Genomic DNA, 19,941 nt, shown 5'->3' with positions numbered 1-19,941 from the left:
GCTAGATGCTGGATACAAGAGCCAAAATTGACTTGGTTTCTGCCTTCATTCAGCTTCAGGATCAAAAGTTACCCAAGTCAATGAAAAATGACCATGGTGACAATGGCTATGAAGAAAGACTCTGTTGTTTCAGGAGCCGCATATAGGGATATTTGACTTAGACAGGGCTGAGACAGGTAGGCATTGACCAGGAAGAGGGTGAGTGAATGACAGAGGGCAGCTGTGCAGCTTGGAATGGCATGCCAAGGCTGTTGGCAGGAGGAGAGAACTGTGGAAGACCACTGTGAGGGCATTTGGGGTTGGGCAGAGGCCTGATCTTACAGGGCTTTGGAAGCCCTGTTACTGGAAAGGGGTCCCAGTCCAGACCCCAAGAGAGGGTTCTTGGATCTCGTGCAAGAAAGAATTCAAGGCAAGTTCATAGACTAAAGTGAAAGTAAGTTTATTAAGAAAGTAAAGGAATAAAGAATGGCTACTCCATAGACACAGCAGCCCTGGGGGCTGCTGGTTGCTCATTTTTATGGTTATTTCTTGATTGTATGCTAAACAAGGGGTGAATTACTCATGCCTTCCCTTTTAGACCATATAGATAACTTCCTGATGTTGCCATGGCATTTGTAAACTGTCAGGGTGTTGGTGGGAATGTATCAGTGAGGATGACCAGAGGTCACTGTTGTCGCCATCTTGGTTTTGGTGGGTTTTAGCCAGCTTCTTTACTGCAAGCTGTTTTACCAGTAAGGTCTTTATGACCTGTATCTTGTGCCAATCTCCTACCTCAGCTTGTGACTTAGAATGCCTAACTGTCTGGGAATGTAGCCCACTAGGATTCAGCCTCATTTTACGCAGCCCCTATTCAAGATGGAGTTGCTGTGGTTCCAACACCTCTGACAGCCCCATAAGAATTCCTAAGAAAAAGGGGAAGCCATGGTGTTCTAAGCAGAGGGTGATGGACTCACCAGCTACTTCTGCCTCACCCAGGGTCTCATTGTGCATCAGGAGAAGGCTGTTCAGAGCCTTGACTCCCTGTCTCTTCAGAGGGAGCCTTGACTCCCTCTCTGTTCAGAGCACTTGCCCCATCTAGGGATACCCAACTGCTGTTTGTCACATGCATCTATGTGAAGAGACCACTAAACAGGCTTTGTGTGAGCAATAAAGCTTTTTAATCACCTGGGTGCAGGCAGGCTGAGTCCAAAAAGAGAGTCAGCAAAAGGTGGTGGGATTGTCATTAGTTCTTATAGGTTTGGGATAGGTGGTGGAGTTGGGAGCAATGTTTTGCGGGCAGGGGGTGGATCTTACAAAGTACATTCTGAAGAGTCAGGAGAATATTACAAAGTACCTTCTTAAGGGTGGGGAAATATCACAAAGCACATAATCGCAAGGGCCAGGGAGGATATTACAAAGCACCTTCTCAAGGGTGGGGAGGGTGTATTGTCAAAAAGTCAATTGATCAGTTAGGGTGGGGCAGGAACAAATCACAATGGTGGAATGTCATCAGTTAAGGCAGGAACTGGCTATTTTCACTTCTTTTGTGGATCTTCAGTTGCTTCAGGCCATCTGGATGTATACGTGCAGGTCACAGGGTATATGATGGCTTAGCTTGGGCTCAGAGGCCTGACATTCCTGTCTTCTTATATTAATAAGAAAAACAAAACAAAATAGTGGTAAGTGTTGGGGCAGTGAAAATTTTGGGAGGTGCTATGGAGATATAATGGGCAATGTTTCTCAGGGCTGCTTCGAGTGGGATTAGGGGTGGCGTGGGAACACAGAGTGGGAGAGATTAAACTGAAGAAAGATTTTGGGATAAGGGGTGATATTGTAGGGTTGTTAGAAGGAGTATTTGTTGTATAGAATGATTGGTGATGGCCTGGATGTGGTTTTGTAGGAATTGAGAAACTAAACGGAACACACAAGGTCCAAATAAAAGAAGAAGAAAAATAGGTATTAAGGGGCTAAGAATTGGGAGTACCCAGGACATCCAATTAGAGACTGTCCAAGGGGGTTCAGCATAATTATTTGCTTAGTTGGCGAGTTTTGGGGCTCTATCCTTGAGTTTTTTTATGTTGTCATATACCAGGCCAGATTGATTTAGGTAAAAACAACACTCTTCATTTAAAAATATACAGTTCTCCTTTTTCAGCAGTGAGTAAATCGAGGCCTCGGTGGTTCTGGAGGACAACTGCAGCTGAAGAGTCAACTTGGGCTTGGAGGACAGATAAAGTTTGTGATATACCTGTAATGCTAGCAGAAAAGTCATTAGAGAGGCTGCAGAATGTTGTGACAGAGGTTGATATGCCTGCTCTTCCAGTTCCAAGTGCAATAGTAGAGGCAGAAAGTCCTAGACCTACAAGTATAGGGATTAGTGGGATGACTCTTTTTTGTCGTGTTGGTGTCATGAGAGGGACAAGCAGTTGTTCATTCCCATCTGCAAACTGGATTTTGGGGGTAAGGAAGACTAGAGTACATGTGCCCATCCATTTGGCAGGTACGCACATGTAGGTGGAAGAGCTACATAAAAAGAAGAGACCTTGTATCAGGCAGAACTGGAAATGTAAAGTGAAAAAGTGAGAGGGTGTACTGAAAGAGGAGTCCTGCACCCAAAATCCTAGAGATCCAGCAAGGGCAGCAGCCATAAGAGGTTATAATGGGGATTGCTGGTGCAACTGCATAGAGGGAGACGTTTGGTTTTTGTGGTACATGAGAAAGTGCATAGTGTCTATGAGTAACCTTTCACTGCTATTCATGGGGCTGGGTATAAGCAAGCAAGGGGAGGGCCTAGGAGGAGATTCAGACAAGCAGGGGGAGGGTAGCCAAGGATAGAGTGAGATGCAGGGTTGGTTTCTTCCTTAACAATAGTGACTGCCAATGTTTTTTAGTTTGTCAATAATGATAGAGGGCTTATCAGTAATGTGAAGTTGGAATGCTCCCATCTGTTTGATAATGTGTGTGGCTAGGTTCTGGAGATAAAGAGTAAAGGAACGTTTGGACGGTGGAAGGTTGCCTAAAGGGATTCCAGTAGGCTGTTGTCAGGAGATGCATAAAGGAGCGGCAACATGGATAGATGTTTGTGTGGTTAGAGGTCCAAATATGGTGGGGGGCGGGGTGTGGAATTGACATAAGAAGAAAGGTGCCGTAAGTAGATGTGGAGAAGTGTGGCAGCTTTTTGGTGCAAAATGTCTGGGGAGTTCTCACCAAATCTGTCTAGAAAGTAAAGAAGTTCCTCAGGTGGGTAAAGATGAGGGCTATTAAAGGAGGTTCGGGGGTGCAGGGAGACAGGAGAGGTAGCCCAGTTGGCCTGTAGAGCAGGGACGGCTGTGTAAGAGTAGGAAGAAAGGGAAATGCATAGCCAACAATTCTTTGCTAGAGAAGGATTGGAGGCAGTGAGGAGAGAGTGGGTGAGATTGATAGTGTGCTGGAGGTAACTAGGGAGAGGTAGAGAGTGACTGGAGAATGGGGGCAAGGATAAGAGTGAGTAGAAAAGTAAAAAAAAAAAAGGACTTCATCATCAGGATAGAAGAACTGGAGTGTACCTTGCCACTGAAGATCTTCTATCCACTTCAAGAGAGACTTAGGGGTGGCGGTTTGAGGTAAAACCAGGAAATATCAGTTATGATGGTTTGGAGGAAAAGTGTGGCATTTACAAGTAGTTGAGAATGGTGAATAGGAGTTTGACTAGACAGATAGTAGGGATGACAAGTTTTTGGGGTGCAGTCCAAGTAGTGGGGGTGACTGTGTAAAGCCCTGTTGCAAAAAGTAGGGTAAGGATGAATAGACCTGATAGAATGAAGGGATGTATTAGGCTCATAAGGGTTATTACTGCTCTTCAGAAATGCGAGTGAGTTTAAGGGAAGTAGGGGAGAGTACTCGCAATTTCCAGGAGGAACAAGAGAGATCAGGCTGGCTGTCTGATGGGCACAGCTTTATTCTGGAATGGTGAACCCAATGGGGAGGGTCCTGCAGGAGGACAGCAGTTGGGGTAATATAGATGACTAAGTAGGGTCCGGTCCATAGAGGTTGTAGAATTTGAGGGGTCAGATTCTTAACAAGAACTGTTCATCCAGCTAGGGTGTCTTCATATGGCTGGGAATCTGGAGTAGGCAAGAGAAGATTAGCAGCCTGGTGATTTTCCTGTCTAGCCTGATGGAGGACTAGAAGATAGTCACATAGAGGGCTGGTGTCTGGGATGAAGTTGGGGCCAAGCAAGAAAGTGCGTCCATATAAAAGTTCAAATGGACTATATCCTGTAGCATCTCGAGGACAGGCTGTAATTCTGAGAAGGGCAAGAGGTAAAAGTACCGTCTAGTCCTTTTTAAGTTGGAGGCTGAGCTTGGTGAGGTGTGTCTTTAAAAGACCATTAGTCTGTTCTACCTTTCCTGAAGATTGAGGATGGTAAGGGGTATGAAGGTTCCACTGAATACCAAGAGCCTGAGAAACTGCTTGGGTGATTTGACTAATAAAGGCAGGTCTGTTATTGGACTGTATAGAGGTGGGAAGGCCAAACCAAGGAATTATGTCTGACAGAAGGGAAGAAATGACTGTGGTGGCCTTCTCAGACCCTGTGGGAAAGGCCTCTACCCATCCAGTGAATATGTCTACCCAGACCAAGAGGTATTTTAGTTTCCTGACTCGAGGCATGTGAGTAAAGTCAATTTGCCAGTCCTGGGCAGGGGCAAATCCCCAAGCTTGATGTGTAGGGAATTGGGTGGGGTGGGGGGGTAGAGGAGCCTGAACAATCCCTGAGGAGTAGTAGAGTAGCAGATGGAACACTGAGAAGTGATTTCCTTGAGGGTAGATGTCCATGAAAGAAAGGAAATGAGAGGTTCTAAGAGGTGGGCTAGCGGCTTGTAACCTACATGGAAGAGGTTATGAAATGATGACAGAATAGAATGGGCCTGTGAGGCTGGAAGGAGATATTTTCCTTGGTCTGAGAAACATTTGCCTTGTGTGAGAAGACATGGATAGATGGAGGTTTTAGTGGGAGAGTAGGTGGGAGTTACCAATGAGAAGGAGAAAAACTGGCCGTGAGGGACAGAAGTTGTAATGCTCGCTGCTTCTTTAGCTACCTTATCAGCATAAGCGTTGCCCTGAGCAATGGGATCTGATGCCTTTTGATGGCCCTTGCAGTGAATGACTCCAGCTTCCTTTGGAAGTAAAGTGGCCTTGAGAAGAGTTTTTATTAAAGAGGCGTTAATGATGGAGGACCCTTGCATAGTGAGGAAACCTCTTTCAGCCCATATAACAGCATGGTGGTGCAGGATATGAAAGGCATATTTAGAGTCAGTAAAATATTGGTGCATAGTCCCTTTGCAAGAGTGAGGGCCCGAGTTAAGGCAATGAGTTCAGCTTGCTGAGAGATAGTGAAGGGGGGCAGAGTGGCAGACTCAATGATAGATGTGGAAGATACCATAGCATAGCCTGCCTTTGCTGGTTAGTGGCGATTAGGCCTGGTGGAACTGCCATCAATAAACCAAGTGTGATCAAGGTGAGGAAAAAGAAAGAAGGAAATATGGGGAAATGGAGTGACTGTCAGGTGGATCAGAGAGATACAGTCTTGGGGGTCAGATGTGGTATCTGGAATAATGTGGGAGGCCGGATTGAAGTCCAGGCCAGGAACAATGCTAACTGTGGGAGACTCAACAAAGAGTGAGTATAGCTGAAGGAGCCAGGGAGCAGAAACTATACGTGTCGGGTTTGAGGAAGAAAATAGATTTTGGAAGTTATGAGAACTGTAGAGAGTGAGTTGAGCATACTTTGTGATTTTAAGGGCTTCTAAAAGTATTAGGGTGGCGGCAGCCACTGCATGGAGACATGATGGCCAGCCTAAAACAGTAAGGTCAAGTTGTTTGGTTGAAAGGCTACAGGGCATGGTCCCAGTCCTTGTGTAAGAATCCTGACTGCACAGCCCTGCACTTCGGCTGTGTGTAATGAAAAGGGTTGGGATGAGCCAGGGAGAGCTAGTGTGGGGGCAGTATCTAAAGCTGTCTTCAAGGAACAGAAAGAGGAGTGGGAAAAGGATTTAGGATCTATGGGGTCAGCTAGGTTTCCCTTTGTGAGTTTATATAATGGTTTTGTTAGGATGGCAAAACCAGGTATCCAAAGGTGAAAATATCCAACCATGCCCAGGAAGGAAAGGAGTTGTTGTTTTGTAGAAGGGGTTGGGGTTTGAGAGATCAGCCAGACATGACCGGCAGGGAGAGCATGTGTGTTTTCATGAAGAATTATCCCGAAGTAGGTAATGGATGGAGAAGAAATTTGAGCTTTGGAGGGGGATACCTGATATCCCTTGGAGAATAAATGTTAAAGGAGCAGGAGGGTGTCTTGTTGAGAAGATTCAAAGGAGGGGCTACAAAGTAGAAGGTCATCAATATATTGAATAAGGTGAGAAGTGGAGGCATGGAAAGAAAGTAAATCATGAGAAAGAGCTTGGCTAAAGTAATGAGGGCTGTCCCTGAAGCCTTGTGGCAGTACAGCCCAGGTAAGCTGCTGGGACTGATGGGTGTCAGGGTCAGTCCAGGTAAAAGCAAAGAGAGGCTGGGATGAGGGTTGCAGGGGAATAGTGAAAAAAGCGTCTTTAAGATCAAGAACGGAACAGTGAATTGTGGAGGAAGGTATTGAGGATAAAATAGTGTACAGGTTGGGCAACACTAGGTGGATAGGCAAAACAATTTGGTTGATAAGGCACAGATCCTTAACTAACCCGTAAGACTTGTCCGGGTTTTGGACAGGTAAAATGGGGGAATTGTAAGGAGAGTTTATAGGCTTTAGAAGCCCATGCTGTAGCAGGCAAGTGATAACAGGCTTCAATCCCCTTAAAGCCTGTTGTGGGATGAGATACTGGCATTAAAGCAGGGTAAGGGTGATTAGGTTTTAATGGGATAATAATGGGCGTGTGATTGGTTGCCAGGGAGGGAGTAGAGGTGTCCCATACTTGTGGGTTAAGTTGGGGGGATACAAGAGAAAGACGCAAAGGAAGCTTTGGGTTGGGGAGCAGGGCAGCAATGAGATGTGGCTGTAGTCCAGGGATAGTCAGGGTAGCAGATAATTTTGTTAAAACATCTCGACCTAATAAGGGAACTGGGCAGGTGGGGATAACTAAAAAGGAGTACATAAAATAATGTTGTCCAATTTGGCACCAAAGTTTGGGAGTTTTAAGAGGTTTAGAAGCCTGGCCATCAATACCCACAACAGTTATGGGGGCAAGGGAAACAGGCCCTTGAAAAGAAGGTAATGTGGAGTGGGTAGACCCTGTATCAATTAAAAAGGGGACAGACTTACCCTCCACTGTGAGAGTTACCTGAAGCTCGGCGTCTGTGATGGTCCAGGTGGCCTTTGAGGCAATCAGGCAGCGTCAGTCTTCAGCCGCTAAGCTGAGCAGATCTAGGAAGGAGTCAGTCAGAGAGCCTTGGGCCAGAGCTGTAGGGGCTCTGGGAGTGGCTGCCAGGTAAGTTGGACAGTCCAGTTTCCAGCGGGGTCCTGCACAGATGGGACATGGTTTAGGAGGAATCCCAGGCTATGGGCATTCTTTGGACCAGTGACCAGATTTCTGGCACTTGAAGCAAGATCCTGGGGGAGGAGGCCCTGGAGGAATGCCTGGCCACTGCAGTTTAGGCGTTTTGAAGTTCTTGTGTGGTGGAGATGTGGCTGGGGTTTCTCTCACAGTGGAGGCAAGTAATCGCAATTCAGAAATACGTTGCTGCTTGGCTGCCTCTTCTCTATTATTGTACACCTTGAAGGCAAGGTTAATTAAGTCCTGTTGTGGGGTTTGAGGGCCGGAGCCCAGCTTTTGGAGTTTCTTTCTAATGTTAGGAGCGGATTGAGTGATAAAATGCATATTGAGAATAAGATAGCCTTCTGGCCCTGCTGGGTCCAAGGCTGTAAAGCATCTCAGGGTTGCTGCTAAACAAGCCATGAACTGGGCTGGGTTTTCATCCTTTCTTTGGGTAGTTTCTTTAAGTTTGTCATAATTAAAAGATTTGTATGCTGCCTTTTTAAGCCCTTCAACTAGGCAAGAAGTCATGTAGTCTCGCCTAGCTATATACCTGGGGAATCTGCCTGATAGTTCCATTGGGGATCCTCTCGGGGAACTGCTCTAATGCCTTCCTGGAGGCCTGGCTCATGAAGCCGGTGGTTGTCAGTGTGAGACTGGGCTAGAGAAAAAACTCTTTCCTGTTCATCTGGGGAGAGAGTAGAAGTTAGGATGACATTTAAGTCACTCCAGGTTAAATTGTAGGACAGAGTTAGATATTGGAATTCCTGTATATCTTTAGTGGGGTCTCATGAGAAAGAGCCTAAATGCTGGCTGATTTCAGAAAGGTCTGATAGAGAAAAAGGCACATGTACCCTGACTATGCCTTCAGCTCCAGCCACCTCTCTAAGAGGAAATTTTTGGGCAGATGGGGGAGAGCTAGTCATGGAACGAAACTATAAGCCAGACCGTGTGTGAGGAGGAGAGGTGATAGAAGGGTTGTAGGGTGGGGGAGCAAAGGCTGAAGAAGAGTTGGAGCCTGATTCAGCCTGGCAGGGAGCAACCTGAGGAGGAGCAGTCTGGGGAGAAGGGGAGAGGTCAGATGGGTTGGTAGAAAAGGAAGATTCAGAAGACTCAGCGATGCTTGGGGTTGGTACTGAAGGGACAGGTGGGAGGGAAAGAAGGAGGATTTGGGACGAGTTGCATTGGGAACAGAGACTAGGGAGGGAATGAAGTGAGAAAAATGCCTGGACATAAGGCACCTCAGACCAGTTGTCCATTTTTTGACAAAAATTATCTAGGTCTTGTAGGATGGAGAAATTGAAAATGCCATTTTCTGGACATTTAGAGCCATTATCAAGTTTGTGCTGGGGCCAAGCAGTATTGCAGAAGAAAATAAGATGCTTAGGTTTTAGGTCAGGTGAGAGTTGAAGAGGTTTTAAGTTCTTGAGAACACAGGCTAAGGGAGAAGAAGGAGGAATGTAGGGTGGAAGATTGCCCATAGTGAGGGAGGCAAGCCCAGAGAAAAGAGAGGGTGGAGACACGGGGGTGGGGGGGGGTGGTACTTGCCACCGAGTGGAGGTGGTGCTTGCTACCCCAAGGAGGTGGTACTTGCCACCAAGGTGAAGGATCAAGGCAGACATCCCCACAGTGATCAGACACCTCTGAAATGTGGGTGAATAATCAGGCAGGCGTCCCCCCAGTAATTAAACACGGATAAAGCGTGTCTCCTCTGTCTCTACCAGAAAAAGAAAGGAACCGAAATTAAGGAAGAAAGAGATTGAAGGGTGGAGGGATGGTGAGAGAGGTTGGAGAAGTGAATGAAAAGACTGCTTACCTGATTTGAAATTGGTGAGATGTTCCTTGGGCTGGCTGGTCTGAGGACTCGAGGTCATAGGTGGATCTCCTCACAGAGTGAGGGCGAGGACAGGGGACTGGTCTCCTGAAGGAGTCCTCCTGTCCCGGGTCTTTGGCACCAAATGTCATGTGCGTCTGTGTGAAGAGACCACCAAACAGGCTTTGTGTGAGCAATAAAGCTTTTTAATCACCTGGGTGCAGGTGGGCTGAGTCCGAAAAGAGAGTCAGCAAAAGGTGGTGAGATTATCATTAGTTCTTGTAGGTTTGGGATGGGCGGTGGAATTAGGAGCAATGTTTTTCAGGCAGGGGGTGGATCTTACAAAGTACATTCTTAAGAGTGGGGAGAATATTACAAAGTACCTTCTTAAGGATGGGGGAATATCACAAAGTACATTATCACAAGGGTGGGGGAGGATATTACAAAATACCTTCTTAAGGTTGGGGGAATATCACAAAGTACATTATTGCAAGGGTGGGGGAGGATATGACAAAGTACCTTCTCAAGGGTGGGGAGAGTGTATTGTCAAAAAGTCAATTGATCAGTTAGGGTGGGGCAAGAACAAATCACAATGGTGGAATGTCATCAGTTAAGGCAGGAACCGGCTATTTTCACTTCTTTGGATCTTCAGTTGCTTCAGGCCATCTGGATGTATACGTGCAGGTCACAGGGGATATGATGGCTTAGCTTGGGCTCAGAGGCCTGACACTGTTTATTCAGCCTTAGAAATTCCTCTCAAATGGATGTTTTCTGCTTCCTGAGCCCACTGCCTCTGCAAGAGTGGGAGGCCTAGCCTTTCCAAACCTGGACTATTGCATCCTCCTGTTCCTCCACTTGACAGTCTTCCCTCGGCAACCCACCCTCCATGGCTGATTTCCTTCCTAAAACACACACTGACCTTTGCCTGGCTCCCCAGAGCCTAGAGGAGCAATCCCAGTCTCATTTAAGGAGCCCTCAAGGCTCTGCTTTTTCTGACCTAACTTACCTGTTGCCTTGTCTCCTTTTTTCCCCAGAATCTTCCTACCTTCCCTGTACATCTGATGCTTTAGCCCCAAGGACCTTCTTGGCCTTCCCCAAACAACACAACATCTCTGCTATTCTCTTTTCCTAGAATCCCCTTCCCTCTTTTTACTGGAAAACTGTAATAGGTCCATTGTCTGATGTGTGCAGCAAATCAATACACCAAGATACTGGGCTGCAGCAGAGACAAGAGATTTAATCATAGAGTTTCCCAGAAAAGAGATGAGAGGGAACCTCAAATCCATCTCCCTGAGGAGTTTGGGGCTAAGGTTTTTAAGGGTTTTGGAGTGGGCCAAAGTGTAGAGGCCATTGATTGGTCAAATAGTGCAGGGCGAAGTCATAGGACTGGGAACTGAAGAAACTGTATTCTCATGCTAATTCCATTTCTTTGTGGGAGTCTTCAAACTGGCTGGCATCAGCTATTTTGCTGGAATTTGGGATCTGAAAAACATCTTAAGTGATCCTTAAAAAAAAGCCTTATGATTCAAATGTCAGAAATCCTCTTTATAGAAACAATGGGTACACAAGTGTTCAGGTATCTTGTGCTAGGAGACTTATAGCAACAAGGAAGTGGGTCAAAGTGCAGCCTAATTAATGCTTAGTTATAACAATATTTCTGTCCAGAATTCTGTTAACCCTGTGAGGATGGCTTCAACTCCTTTTCCTCTGTCAACATAGCAAAGGAAATGCCAGAACACCATTGGCTGTCCCAGGCAGGATAATTCTGCTGCTGCAGGTCCTTTTCCCTGGCTGGACTGAACCTCTTGAGGGCAGTTAGTCACATAGTACCTGGCCCATGGTGGATGCTCAAGGGATGATGAAAGGAGAGGTCACATGTTATATGCTCCCATTTTTGTGAAATTTCCAGGATAAACAAATGTGTAGAGACAGAAAATATATTAGTGGTTGCCAGGGGATGGGGGAGGAGGGAACTGGAAGGTATGAGGTTTCTTTCTGGGGTAATGAAAATAGTCTGGAATTAGATAGTGGCGATGGTTGCCCAATATTGTGAATATACTGAAAACAATGGAATTGTATACTTTAAAATGGTTACAATGGTGAATTTTGTGGTAGATGAATTTTATCTGAATGTTTTTATTTTAAAAATGTTAAATAAAATTTATAGGAGGCCATTGATTGAGACTGAGCTCCTGCACTAGGCCCCTGTAGGCCAAGCCAAAATGGAAACCCTTGTGCTAAAGTCTCACATCAGCAAACCGAAACTAAATTGTTTATCTTACCTTGCAAGGAATCAGGAGAAAGAGAGAGATAATAAGCAAATCCCCAAACAAGCCAGTGTTATTCCTCATGATAAGGAAGTCCCCTCTTCTTTAACCCTGAGGAAAGGAACCTAAAGTAACTTGATGCTAACCAATCCACTTTTTGTTCCCAGTTTCTGATTTTCTCAGCCCTTTCTGCCTATAAAACCAACCTCCTCGGCTCAGCTTATCGTAGGAATTTTCTAAATTATTGGAGGAGATGTCACCCCAATTCATGAATTGTAAACAAAAGCAAATTCGATCATTTAACTAAATTTGTTGTCATTTTGAATTTTGTCTTTTGACAGAAATGATGAAAAGATGAAGGAATAATAAAATACTTTTTCTTATTTTCTAATTTGCTTTTATCCCAGACCCTTTTTGTCGTTCTTCAGCTATTCCCCCATATGCAACCATTATAATCTAAATGAAAGTGTTTACTCATCACAGACCACATCTGAATTATAATCAAATACCAATTAGCAGTCTTGTATTGATGGTGTCTGTTACTTTTGCTGTTTGTCTTTTTCCTGCTGAAGTAGAAACTCTGCAGGGAGAGAAGCTGTCTAGATCTGGTGGATGTCATCTCTAATACATCCATCTGTCTACCTTGCTAGAGACCAAACTTGGACTAATCCCTGCAAAAGAGAAACCAGCAAGGAGAAAAGGCATCATTAGGAATGTAGTTTGACTGTGACAAAAGTAGCTCTTCAGAGCTTTTCACACACACACACGGGTTCATTTATTCATCATGAAAACCAGTGTGGGTACCTTTTGATGGGGAAAAAAGCTTCTGACCTGCCCTCACTAGTGAGTGGGCTGAAGGAGTGAGCTGGGCTCTTCTGACCTGTTGGTTATTTCTGCAGGATAAGGAGAGAGAATGTGTTGAGCTTTCTCTGCATGAGGCTTGTACCTGTTACTCTCATTATTTCATGAGTAGGGCCCAGTCTGCCTGGAACATTGGAAAACAATAGGACATGCAAGCATTGAAGGCCCCACTGTGGCCACTTCAGGAGAAAATGGCTAAGACAAGTCCCAATTAATGAAGTCACCTATGTCAACTCCACTTCAGACAATTAACTCAAGTTCCCATCTTCAGCCCCCAGAGACCTGAGACACATAATTAACTGTAAATTATAGTGACTCCTCCACCCCGAGGTGTCCTAAACATTCTTGTGACCAGAGAATTTTCAGCTGATAAACAAGATATGATAGAAAAAAATGGAGTTGGGGAACCAGTTACTCTATGAAAACTTTGGTAAGTAGTTTCCCATGGATTAATAAGAAAATCTCCACTCATATTACACAAAGATAATGTCAACCCCATTATAGACACATGATGTTATTATTTGTGGTAAGCTAACATTTTCATAGCACATGCGATGTTGCCAGTGACAGAGCAGGAGCATTGCCATCTTGGACAAGCACTGCCATTTTGAAGTTCCCCTTGATCAAAAACTGCCTAAATCCAACCCAAAGGGCATCAGCCTAATGGCTAATGTCAGTATGACCATAAACCACAACTGACATCTCTGACCAGAAACATTCCAACCCTAAGATAAACCCCATCCCAACCAAAGACATGCCAGCCCCAAGATAACCTCCCCTTTGACCGGAGAAATGTCAGCCCCAAGATAATCTCCTCTCCAACCAGAGACATTCCAACCCCACAATAAGCTTCTCCTCCACACAGAAACATTCCAAGCCTGTGATAAGCTCCCTCGCCCTGAACCCTTAAATATTCTTAGTCTGTCAGAGAGAGCACTCCTGACTAAAATCAGCCAGAAGCCCCTCTCAGGTTTATTCTCTGAAATAAACCTATCCTTGACTGTTGAGCTGCTTTTTTTGTATTTCTTCTCTTCTTTCTTTAACTCTTACGGCAAGCACTATTTTAAGTGCTATTGATAAACTAACCCATTAGTCTACACAGCAACCCTATAAGTAGATTACTGTTATCCTTTTTTACATATGAGGAAATCGAGGCACAGGTAATTTGCCCAAGGTTACACAACTAGCAAATGGCAGAGCTGGAATTTGAACTCAGGCCACCTGAGTCCAGAGTCCATTCAACAAACAGAGTCCACAGGGTTGTGTGGTTAGTGAGATGGGCAATCCATGCAAGCATGCAATTTGGGCCGAAAGGCTCCCAGTGCAGGACACAGCACACAGAAGTAAATCTGCGTTTAGTAGGATTTCACAGAAGAGTTATTTGTGATTGTGAAAAGCTTTCTGTTGTGCAGTTTTTGTTTTTTTTTTTTCCCCAGAGAGGAAACAGATTACATGGACTATTTTCATATGTTTGTGAACTGGCCGTTTGGGCCAGATTAAGGGGTCAGGAACTGGTGGGGAAGGGAGTGGAGGAGGTGGAGTCAGCCTCATTATCCAGCCCTTCCATCCTAAGAGCACTCCCCAAGGCTGCATTCTTCATTTGAATGCATTTCAAAGTGCAGCCTGATTAATGCTTAATTATAACAATATTTCTGTCCAGAATTCTTGTTAACCCTGTGAGGATGGCTTTGACTCCTCTTCCTTTGTCAACATAGTGAAGGAAATGCCAGAACACCATTGGCTTTCCCAGGCAGAGTGATTCTGCTGCTGCAGGTCCTATTCCCTGGCTGGACTGAACCCCCTGGAGGCAGACACTCACATAGTGCTCAGCACATTCTTCAAATGAAGCATTCTTCATCCGCCTCCTGTGCCTTCCCCTGGCACACTGGATTCCTTTCACATTCAAAAAGACTTCAAATCACCTCCCTGTTCTCTAGAGAGAAGTGCCCTGTTTCTTAAGCAAAGTGTTAAACAGAGATAGTTAAATAAATTTTCAAGTAAGTAAGAGAGGGGGCTTCAGTAGTTCCCTAATGTAGGGGCAAGCCCAAATTATTTAAAAATAGCATTGGAGAGACTCAGCAAATTCTGAGTACAAGTTGGATGCCTGCCGACTTGGGCCCAGACAAAAGACCTAGCACCCACCTTCTCCTTGCCTCACCCCACTCCCACCTCCTGGCTTCCCGAGAAGCTCAGCAGCTGTGCTAGTTCATCCAGGCCCAGGAACTGAGTGGGGATGGGGGCTGGGGTCCCTGGGGTGGATCATTCCCAACTGCAGAGGACAGAAGCCTTCTGGAATAAAAGCCTTCTGCCAGGCATACCCCTTTGGTCAATCCATCACCAAGTCTATAATCAACACTACAGTGGTCCTAATTGTGTGGGCTCAGGGAGTGCTGGGAAGGAAGACCTGGTGTGGGCACAGTGATTGTGGAGGGAGGTCTTAGAAAGAGGGCTTGGATTCAAGTGTGAGAGAAATGGCAGCTCCCCATGAGGGAAGGGGCATGTTTTTTCTTTCTTACCAGCTCTGTCCTCCTGATCCAAAGTCATTATTCATCGTCAAAATAAAATTCCAGAGGGCCAGCTTGTTCTGGCATGGCAAGGACAGTTAGACGACCTGAGGGGGCATAATGAGGGGAAGGAACATATAGTTAGTGGGGCTGAGACACTGGTGGCATTGGGACAGATGAGTGGAGATCAGGGCTATGCCAAGGAACTCATCTTCCCCTTGTGCTGCAGCCTTCAAAACTATCTCAGCACAAGAAGAGGGAGGGAGAAAGAAAAGCTACACTTTCCAGAGTCCTGGAGTGGACATTGGCTATTTCTGCCCACCCAGACTCCATTGCCTTTGGGGAACACCTCCTCCCCTTTCTCAGCCCCTCTGGTTTGGATGAGGCAGATCCTATGATGCTCACCCCCAACCCTTGCCACAGGGTCAGACCAGGACCCACCCTGGCCAGTTAGAGCATTTTACCTGCCTGGCCTCAGGGACTGGCTCAGGCAAATGAGACTCAAATTAGGGGCTTTTGATGAATCCATTGGGAAAAGTGAAGCTTTCCTTCAGTGGGGATCGCTAGCTCTAGGTATAATGTCTGATGGAAGGTCCAGAAGCCAGCATGTGGCCAAGCCTGCCAAGGGAGCAGCATTGAAGGACGGAGGGAGAGAGACCAAGTCCTGATGAGATCCTTCAAGTGCCTAGATTTTGGGGGCATGGAAGCCCACAAATTCATTTTTTTAAAATTAACCATCTTAAAGTGAACAAATCTCTATGATATCTAGTACATTCACAATGTTGTGCAAACACCACCTCTAGCTCCAAAACACTTTCACCACCCCAGAATAAAACCCTGTGCTCATTTAGCAGTTACTCCCCATTCTGCCTCCCCTCAACCCTGGCAACCACCAGTCTACTTTCTACTTCTATGAGTTTACCTATTCTGGATATTTCACATAAACGGAATCATACAATATGTGATCTTTTGTGACTGGCTTCTTTCACTTAGCATAATGTTTTAGAGGTTCATCCACCTTATAGCATGTGTCAGTACTTCATTTCCTTATATAGTGTATTAGTCCATTCTTGGGTTGCTATAAAGAAATACCCAAGACTGGGTAATTTATAAAGAAAAGAGGTTTAATTGGCTCGTGGTTCCACAGGCTGTACAGAAAACATGATGCTAGCATCTGCTTGGCTTCTGGGGAGGCCTCAGGAAACTTACAGTGATGGCAGAAGGTGAAGAGGGAGCCAACACTTCATGTGGCCGAGCAGGAGCCAGAGAGAGTGAGGGGGAGGTGCTATATACTTTTAAACAACCAGATTTCATGAGAACTGATTCACTACTGTGAGAACAGTACCAAGGAGATGGCACTAAATCATTCATGAGAAATCCACCCGCATGACTCAATCACCTCCCACCAGGCTCCACCTCCAATATTGGGGATTACAGTTTGACATGAGATTTGGTAAAGACACAGAACCAAACCATATCATATGGCTTAATATTATTCCTTTGTGTGGACATACCACATTATTTACTTATTTAGACACAGGGTCTCACTCTCACCCAGGCTGGAGTGCAGTGGGGTGATCATAGCTTGCCTAATTAAAAAAAAATTTTTCTTTGTAGAGACAAGGGTCTTGCTATGTTGCCCAGGCTGGTCTTGAACTCCTGGCCTCAAGTAGTCCTCCTGCTTTGGGCTCCCAAAGTGCTGGGATTACAAGAATAAGCCACTATGCAAAAAAAAAAAAAAGCCCCTATGCCTCACCAACATACCACATTTTGTTTATTCATCTGTTGATGGATGTTTATGTTGTTTCCACCTCTGGGCTATTGTGAACAGCACTGCTATTAGAGTTCATATACAAGTATTTGTCTGAACACCTGTTTTCAGTTTTGGGGGGTATATATCTAGGAATGGAATTTCTGCATCACATGGTAATTCTGTGTTTAACTTTTTGAAGAACTGCCAGACTCTTTCACAGCATCTGAGCACAAATTCCTTTTTTATTGTCCCATTTGACCGAACAAGATCTCGTACATGCCAAGACTGAAACCTTTACTGTCCCCAGGGCCTCCAGCAGAATGTCCCTCACTAGTTTGGAATTGTTCCTGGGCTGGCGACTGCGATGGTGCAATCCATAGCCCAGGAATGACCACAGCTAAGAAGCCTTGCCCCAAAACAGTCCCTTTTCAGCTGCTGGGGGAGGCCTGTCTGGCCAGTGACTGTCAGCCATTCTGTCTGTGCCTTCTGCCTGGATGGCCTCCCACAGAGCAGTGCTGAGAGGTCACTGGCTGGTTTGGGCTGAATTTCAGGTAGGGGCAAGGCTGTGGGATGGTCTGTCTCTCCATAGATCCAGGCCTTTGGATGGCCTTTTCCAACCATCAGCAGGTATGGGAATGCCAAGTATAGGTGCTATGCTCTGAATGTTTGTGTCCCCTCAAAATTCATGTGTTGATATCCTAACCCCCAAGTTGATAGTATTAGGAGGTGGGGTCTTTGGGAGGTCATTAAGTCACGAGGGTGGAGACCTCCTGAATTGGACTAGTGTCCTTATAAAAGAGGCCCCAGAGAGTGGGCTTGCCTCTTCCACCATGTGAAAAGGTGCCATCTATGACAGTGGGATCCCTCACTAGATACCAAATCTGCCAGTGCCTTAATCTTGGACTTCCCAGCCTCCGGGATGGTAAGAAGTAAATTTCTGTTGTGTATAAGCTGCCCAGTTTGTGGGATTTTGTTATGGCAGCCTGAATAGACTAAGACGGGGGTGGGGGGGTAACCATGGAGAGAGAACCAAGGCCAGGACACTTGTACTTCACCTGCCACCTATCCGGTACGTGGCATTAAGGAAGTCACTTTCTCTGTGTGGGTTTCAGTTTCTCAAGTGACAAATGAGAGGAGCCTATTAAATGATGACGTTGACAGTCTCTGGTCCTGGGCGCCTCTCACTCCATCCTACTCCCAAGCTTTCCCCATCTCTCTGAATCTTCATAGAAGTCTAGGATTTCGCAGCTGGCAGAGGCCATGGAGATAATCCGGACCACCTGCCCTGGTGTCTCTTCTCATCTCTCAGAGCTTGCATGCTGGCTGCTGTGTGTCAGGCAGCTCCTGGAGGGCATTCATGATGAGCACCAGCGTCTTCCTGTGACGTCCCAGTAGATAAAGCAGTTATTACTGATGGAGGGACAATGAGGTGTGCTCGCCACAATTGGCCCTTAATGATGTTGGACTCCCCAGGATTGCCTTGGCTAGGCAGCTTCCTGTATAAATGCAGGGCCTAGAGACACCAATTTCTTCTACACCAACAGCAGCACTGTAAGTGCCCTCAAGGCCTGCTGCAGCAGCTGTGGAGTGCTGAGCAACATTTGGGGTGCCTTTTCTGTGTCTTTCTTGTACACACACACACACACACACAGAGCTATCATGAGGCTTGCCCTCTACTACATACACCTAAGAATGCCCCTCTCTAATATTTCATCATTTTAATCAAATGTTCACTCTTTCACAACATATATAAGTGTACTTGGTATGCCAGAAATGCTATAACAGAGTCAGGTGCTTTGTTATTATTGCTATTATAATTGCTCAATCGTTATAAATCCAAAAGATACAAATGATAACCTCTTAACTGCAATTTCAAGAGGAGTCTCAATATCCAAACTTTGAATGTTCATTCACATGGGAAATTTAATGCTCTTGGACTGGTATTTTAAATACGACATGATAGAGGCCAACACTTGGGCCCTTTCTGTGGGAGTGGGGCAGGCTGTGGTTTGAAGAACATCCTGTTCACGTCATGGACCCCTGCTTTTTGAAGGACCACTTAATTGCCTTATTGAAAGATGGGTGCTGTATGATCCCTGGGGCTCCATGCCCCATCCCTAGGTGTCCTCTCAAGGAGCTGAGGTTACCATGGCTATTGGTGGGCTGTGGGGCCTTGACGACAGGCAGCACCAAGGGGGCCTGGGTAATGAAGGGCAATGAGGGGGTCAAGGCCCTGTGTGGAGAAGACTTGGGCAGTGGCATTCCTGCTTTTTAAGTGCTGCTGATGTTGGCAAGGGGAGGAAGGCGACAGATGAGGATGGGGTAGGGGCAGGAGGCGATGAAACAGCCCCTAAATAGTTCCTACCCTGAGATCCAGGGTCTGTGAGTAAAGCTCTGCAGCCCCTGAGGATTTGGGCCATATGGTTTCACCCTGCCCTGGGAGGCACCCTTAGGCCCTCACCTTTCAAGCCATCTGCATCTCCCCAGCCAGGACAGGGTATGTGGTCTTCTGTGCAGATGGTGGCACAAGGCAGGCACACAGTGCCACAAAAAAGCCTCGCTCTTGATTGACTCATCGATGCTGTGTGGCATGTGAGGAGTGGGGATGTGTGCAGGAGACCCCTGCCCCCAGTACTGTGCTTACCCCACTGGCCCCCAGGCATTCTGCCAGCTGGGCAGAGCAGGACAGAGGCACAGAGAAGATGAGGTGCTGTGTGTGTGGCTGTGTGCATTTGGGGACATCCATCCATCAATCCCGTCAGACCAGGGAAGGCTCTTCCTTGGGCCCCTATTGTTCTGTCCCTTAGGCCAGGAATATGGAATGGCCAGGAATATAGACTGGCCAAGGCCAGCAGAATCTGTGCTAAGGGGAAAGGGCTAACAGAGCCTGACAGTGAGCCAGGGGTCTGCACAATGGAGAACTCTCCACTGGTGCTGACCAGGAGCCTGTGTTGCCCTTCGGCTTAGGCGAAATAGACAGCTGCCTGTGTGGTAGATAGTGAAAATCTCAGAAAACACTCCAAAGCCCCTCTCAGTGTAGTTCTCCTTTGTGCCTGATATCCCCTCATCAGCAGTTCTCACCTTTTGAGTTTTAATGGATTCAAATGGATTTGTTTCTGGAGAGGGGGAGGGTATCACACGTGAAGACCCTTCTCTTCGGCACTGTATTTCTCCCATGATAGAAGCGCCCTTAGCTCCCACCCCTGCTGCCCCAAGGCCTAGAGCGGGGTGGGGGCAGGGTCCCTCAGTGGGACAGATGTGTA

General features: G+C 46.2%; 1 pseudogene; it reads right to left on the bottom strand.

Moving 5' to 3' along the window:
• Positions 1-1,898: 1,898 nt before the first annotated feature.
• Positions 1,899-9,445, bottom strand: LOC129463031 (uncharacterized; annotated as a pseudogene).
• Between the last annotated feature and the right edge of the window lie 10,496 nt (positions 9,446-19,941).

This window comes from Symphalangus syndactylus, chromosome 14 (assembly GCF_028878055.3).
Source record: "Symphalangus syndactylus isolate Jambi chromosome 14, NHGRI_mSymSyn1-v2.1_pri, whole genome shotgun sequence".
NCBI lineage: Eukaryota > Metazoa > Chordata > Mammalia > Primates > Hylobatidae > Symphalangus > Symphalangus syndactylus.
Note: the sequence above shows the minus strand (reverse complement) of the source record. Positions and strands in the feature narration are given on the sequence as shown.